General features: G+C 40.1%; 1 pseudogene; it reads right to left on the bottom strand.

Annotated features, from left to right (window-relative positions):
* Positions 1 to 2,357: 2,357 nt before the first annotated feature.
* LOC142431173 (U7 small nuclear RNA) lies at positions 2,358 to 2,426 on the bottom strand (annotated as a pseudogene).
* Between the last annotated feature and the right edge of the window lie 4,442 nt (positions 2,427 to 6,868).

Here is a 6,868-nt window from a genome sequence, read left to right as displayed (position 1 = left end):
ACCCAGAACAAAAAATCATGTCAATGTGAATGGTGGGGAGGAGTGCAGAGTGGAAACCCAAAGCGAATCTGTAAGCAATTCTGTAATCCTCGTACAGAAAGGTCAGTCAGGGTGCATTATAGCACCGATGAAACAAACAGCTTTCCTCCGGTTCTTTAATGCTTCCTCTTCCCACTATCGTGATCCTAATTCTACCTTACAAATCTGGCTAGACCAGAGCATGTACATGGGTACAGATAAGAGCTGGACACACAGAGAATACAGGACAGACAAACTCCTCGGGACCAATATTGAGAGTAGTCATACCAGGAGGGTAAGGGAAAGGAGGGGGGAGAAAGGGGTAACTGATCAGAATGACCTACCTATAACTCCCTCCCAGAGGGATGGACAACAGATAAGTGGGTAAATCAAGACATCAGTTAGTACAAGGCATGAAAAAATAATAATTTATAAATGATCAAAAGTTTATGGGTAAAGGGGACGGGGAGGGAGGAGGGAAAATGAGGAGCTGATACCAAGGGCTCAAGTAGTAAGAACATATTTTGAGAATGATGATGGCAACAAATGTACAAATGTGCTTGACACAATATATGGATGTATGGATTGTGATAAGAGTTTTATGAACCTCCAATAAAATAGTTTATTATAAAAATTTTAAAAAGAAGACAAGAGGAATAGAAAAAGGGATGGGATTCAGGGACAACTTCCCCAATCCCTGAGCTCTGACTGACTTCCTTCCCAAATCCCAAGTTGCTCCTCGTGGCCAGTCCAGGCACGATGCCCGTCTCATGCTAGAAAGGTTTTGTTGAATTGCCTGCTTGCTGGCAGATAGGGTGCTCAAGGAAACGAAGACTGTTTTCAAGTGTCAGGAAAAACACACTCATAAATGAGGTGTTGGTACAAAACCTATTACTTTACTTCTCATACTTTCCCCCAAACCAAACACAATCCGAGCGCCACAGATATGGATCCCACTCATGGTAATGACACTTGTGCAGAGCAGAAATGCTTTCTAGTATTTTCATGGGTAGGGCCTATTGGAAGTATATCACCAGTCCTTTCTTCTGAGATGCTCATGTGTGGGTTAGACTGGTGAACGTTTCAGTTAGTAGCCATTCACTTGTTCATTTGCATCACTCAGGGACCCTCAGACTCTCCAGCGCCCCCTATCCTTGATACTATTCAGCACCCACTCCCAACTGTAATCTATCCCACCTTTTATGTCGCGATATAACCTAGCTCTCTCTATAGAGGACTGGCGACCTTCAAGACTTAAATGACTACTCAACTCTCTCACGGGAGTGAGTTCACTGAACCATTTATACTGCTTTATAACTTAACTGTTCATTTCTTGTATTATATATCTATCTGTTTATAATTTAAGTTCATTTCTTGTGTTATATATCTATCTTTATAAATATATATATATAATTACTAGCAATCTGGTTTTTTCTCTCTAGAGAACCCTGTCTAACACAATGTTCTATTAGATCCTCCATAATGAGATCTAATATAATGGAATCATTTCTATGATGACATCTATGAGCAGACAATAAACTGAAAGGAAGTCTCTTCAGGAGATGTGGCCTGCTTCCAAGATACATGTGTGCTCTGGGAAAGTTTGCTTGCTTTTTGCTGGGCCTGAATTCTGCATCTTACTCATCATCTGACCTCCAGTTCTTTGGATGGGAACCAGCAGCCTACCATATTGCCCGCCAATTCAGGGAGTTAGCAGTAGCCTGCCATCTTAGTTATTGACCTTGGATTCATTTGCCTTGGCAGCAGGCAGCATGTCATCTGACTTGCTGATCTTGAGTTCATCATTGCCTGTAGCTAGGTGAGTCAAGGGAAGCCTTTAGACCAGTGGTTCTCAACCTTCCTAATGCTGTGACCCTTTAATGCCATTCCTCATGTTGTGGCGACCCCCCCAAACCATAAAATTATTTTCGTTGATACTTCATAACTATAACTGTGCTACTGTTATAAATCGGGCAACCCCTATGAAAGGGTCGTTCAACCCCCAAAGGGGTCATGACCCACAGGTCTAGCCTGACATGTGACCCACAGAGTTGGCATTTACCAGCCTCTACAATTGTGTGAGGACCCTTGGTTGTGCAGTGGTTGGTGTGTTAGGGTGCAATCTGCAAGGTGGGCAGTTCAGAACCATCAGCCTCTCCAAGGGAAAAAGATGGGGGTTTGTTTCAACTGTTAACTTCCAGTTAACAATTAAAGTCTCCAAAACTCAAGGGGCAGTTCTACTCTGTCCTATAGGGTCGCTATGCCATCAATTTGATGGCAGTGAGTTTGAGGGGTTGTTGTTTTTGTTGTTGTTGTTAGATACCTGTTTTACTGGTGTAGGGGGTTTTCTGGAAAAAACAAACAAACAGAAAACCTGCTAGACAATTTCTAAAAGAGTTGTAACACTAAGTTTGAGGGTTTTTTTGAAAACAGTATGAGTCATTTTTTTAAGATATAAACCTTTCTGTACATATACAATATAAACTTCATTATTTTGCTTAAGAGCATCCAACCTTAACATGATCTATAAGGTTTTCTTTGACTAATTTCCAGAAAGAGCCCTGTTTGCTTTGCAGGTTAGGCATTGGGCTGCTAACCACAAGGTGAACACTTTGAAAACACTAACCATTCAGTGGGAGGAAGCTTTTACTTCCCATTACAGTCTCAGAACCTACAAGGGCAGTTCTCATCTGCCCCACAGGGACACAATTTACTCGAGGGCAGTGAGGAAAGGAAGAAAATCTAAAAGTAGGTCATCAGATTTTTCTTCCTAATCCACCCTCATCTGGAAGCTCTGTTACACCTATTTACCGTGGGTGACCCTGCGGGTATTGAAAATGCTGGCAACACCGCTTCCAGCATCACAGCAACAGGTGAGCTATCACAGTGCAACCAACTGATAGAGAGATGGTGGCAGGGCCCACTTAAAGCAATAGGTCCAAATAATAGTGAGAGGTTTTATTCGTTTGTTTGCCCGGCCAACTGGGAAAGAGTTTTCAAAATGGCATAGGTGTTAAGGACAGATGTAGGGAAGTGGTCTTTGCGAAGCACTGCTGGTGGGAGTGTAAGTTATTACAGCTTCTTGAGGATAATTTTAAAGTATATAACAAAAAACTCAAAAATATTTACATCTTTTGGACCCATCCGTTCCAATTGTCTGAAGATGGCATGTAAGTAAAGTGGGGAAACAGTGGGCTCTTGCTGAGCTGCAACTCCTGAGCTGCAACGGTCAACCTCCATTTAACTCTTCGCATTAAAAAATGTGCTCACCCAGCTATTTCTTGGTTTGTCAATTTAAGACACTTGACTGGCTTCCGGTTACCATAGTTGAGAAGGTAATGTTCCTACTCAACTCCACCTGACCACATCCTTCCACTACAGATTTATCATAATCATTAAATGTCATGCGGCAAGACTTTTTCATAAAAATGTCACAGAGCAAAAATTGCCCTTCCCTATGAAAGGATACATACACTCCCTGGATCTGTTCAAATAGCTTTTTATTATGCTTGCCTTTTATTGTACTTTGGTTGGATATAAACTTCCTAGTTTAAAAAAAAATTTATCTCAATGTTGAAGATAATGCTCAATTATCTTCTAGAATTCAGTGATGTTATTGAGTAGCCTAAAGTTACCGTTTCTCCTTCCTTTTGATATGATCATTTCTTCCCTGTTTGGAAGCTTTCATGATCATGTGTCCTGGCAGAGAACATTTTTCATTCATTGAGATAGATGTCTGATGCATCCTTTAGACTTCAAGATTCATGTTGTCCAGGGCTGATAAATTTCCTTGGACATCTTTAATTTTTTTCCTTCTTCTCATGTTGGTTCTATACTCTCTGGAACTGCTATTATCTGAACACTGATATTTCTGGTTGGTTCCTTAAGTCTCTTAACTTTTCTTTTTCCTCTTGTTTTCCCACTCTTTGTCTTTTGGGGCAGTGTTTCCAATGCTCTCCACCTACTGTGGAAAACTGAGGGACTGGATGAAAATGCCAGCAGTCAAATTCTCTCCATGCTCGTAATCATGGAGCCTGGGAGGCCGACACTGGTGGGAAAAGACCCTCACAGTTATGAGATAAAAATGACTCTTAATACACGTTCTCTTGACTTAAAATAGTCCCTATGCTAGCCCTCCATAAAGGTGTTGTCATAAAAGATGCACCTGACTGTTCACTATGCACCCGGTGTTTATCTGCAGTTAAAAGCAAGTAATGGACATGGATCAAATGACAGCCTTTCTTTTTGGATGATCAGCTGGGACACTAGCCTTTTCATGGGAAAACTACCAAATGGCAGCATGTGAAGGCCTTGTATTTCTTGGCTATCTAGTTTCTCCATCAAAGGATCATCAATCTCCTATCTGGATTAGTGGGCACCAGGTTGCTGGCATTTTGCTTGCAGAATACAGAGAGGGATTGAGGGCCCACTGTGCGGTCTGACAGTTTGAGTTCCTATACTAGTTGTGTGCTCTGGTTGCACATTTACAAATTTCTAGGTAGCACAAACTCCTAATCGACGTATGGGCAGTTGGACCTTACCCAGCAACAATGCAGGAGAAAGACCTAATTCCATAGAGATTGTTGTGGTATTGCCATTGAATCAATTCCAACTCTTAGAGATTCTATAAAGTTGTCACCTTGATGGAAGTAGAGTGGCAGATCTTTCTTCCATGAGAGCGAGTGGGTTCAAACTCTTGACATTTCGGTTAGCAGCTGAATGCTCAGCCACTGCACCAGCTTCTACAAAGGGCTTCTCTCCATAAAGAGGACAGCCAAGGAAACCCTGTGATGCAGCTGTGCTCTGAAACACAGGGGCTCGCCGTGAGGTGGCATTGACTGAATGTTACTGTTGCTTGGGCATTTAGACTGCCACCAAAGACATACAGGTTCCATGGCTGTTGCATGCAGCCCTCACAGAAAAATAGTCTGACAGCACATAGACCAAATGTAAAATGGTAGTGAATTCATGGGTGGTTTACACTTTCTTCTATGTATCTTCTAATTTTCTGTAAATTCAATTATGTAATTTCAAAACATTTGAAGCCAAAGTGACCCCTAAGAAATAGATAAACCATTTTTTAAAGGGAAAAATTACCTGAAATGATATTTCACCAAAGAAGATAGTTGGTTAGCAAATAAGTGCATGGAAAATGAACAATATTATTGGTCGTTAGGGAAAAGAAAATTAAAGCAACCATAACATACCACCACACGTTTAGAATGGCTTTAAAAAAACAAAATTTATAATAATGAAGTGCTGGTGAGGATGCAGAACAATTCAAACTGTGATACATGGTTGATGGACATCCAAAACAGAATAACCACTTAAAAAATTTTTTGGCAATCTATATAAAGTTAAACATCCCCTTACTTCTTAATTTCACTTTCAGACAGTTAACTGAAGGAAATTAAAACAGGTTCCCACAAAGATCTGCACATCAATATTTGGATCAGTGTGAATTCCACCAACCAAAATCTGGAAATAACACAGATATCCTTCAACGATGATAATGCTATACCATGGAATACTACTAAGCCATGAAGGAGTATAGACTATAATACTGGCTCATAAACAGTATGAATGAATCTTAGACACATTATGTTATGGAAAAGAAACAATATTCAAGAGACAACATTCTATATGATGCCATTTATTTATTTAACAGTTTTTTGGCACTTCATCTACATATCATACAATTCAATCATTTAATCCTATCAAGAAGAGTTGTACAATCATTACCACCACCAATTTTAGAACATTTACTTCTTTCCTGTACTCTTTGTTATTCGTGTAATTATGATTTTTAAATTGCAGCAAAATATGCTCACAGAAACATTCTCCAATTCAACAACTTCTCTATCAATGTCATTTGTATGACATTTTGGAAAAGGCAAAACTGTACAGAGGGAGAACATGAAAGTGGTTACCCAGGGGCAGGGTATGAGCAGGGACTGACTGACAGAGAGGCATCAAGTGGGACTTTTTGAGGTGACAGCACAATTCTATCTCTTGATTGCATGTCTCTGCACTTGTCAAAACTCATCGTACTGTCTACTAAGGACACTGAACTTTATTCTCTATAAAAAAGAAAATCTTAAAAAACCCCATAAACACATAAAAAATAAATGCAAGGACCCCTATGGATGAAGATTAGAACCTGTGAATTAAGATGAGCAAAATATTTCCCAGGGGTTCCTTACATAGTTGTTATAAAGCACAACCCCTCCGGCAATAAATCAAATGTTCAGTTTTAATTTACATAGATTCTGGGATATATTATATTGACTGAAAACCAAGTGCCAGTGCTCAGTTTGTGAAGTCACAAGAACTTTGAAAATATGAGACATTGGTCAAGAGGTTCTGACATGATATAGTTAACATCAGTGCAACTCTATCCCAACTGGCCTACAGACATGTGTGGGTTGAATACAATGTGCAAGTCTCATCTTCCTCCCTCAGAGCAACTGGTGGATTTGAACTATAGAGCTTGTGGTTAGCAATCCAAGGGCTACCCAACAGCGCCACCAAAGCTTCTTTGGCAGACCTGAAACTGCAGCCTTTGGTTATCTGAATGCCACCCAGGGACTTATGAATATTCGTTTTCCAAACATATCCAGAGTGTGAGGCACAAAAAACAAACAAAAAGGAATAGTGCTGAATGACAGGTAGGATAAGTGATTAATAGTTAGGAAATTGCTTCTTAGTAGTGAAGTCAGAGATAAATTTTTGGATAATAAGCATTTTTTAGAGAGTCTTTGAAGATAAAACTTGGATGTGTAAAGTTGGGGACCAGAAGGGTGGAAAGAGGGTGAGAGAAGGTAATCCAACATTAGGTGGAACAAAACAA

The sequence above is a fragment of the Tenrec ecaudatus genome, chromosome 17, assembly GCF_050624435.1.
Source record: "Tenrec ecaudatus isolate mTenEca1 chromosome 17, mTenEca1.hap1, whole genome shotgun sequence".
Taxonomy (NCBI): domain Eukaryota; kingdom Metazoa; phylum Chordata; class Mammalia; order Afrosoricida; family Tenrecidae; genus Tenrec; species Tenrec ecaudatus.
The sequence above is the reverse complement of the archived record's forward strand: the minus strand, read 5'-3'. Positions and strand labels throughout refer to the sequence as shown.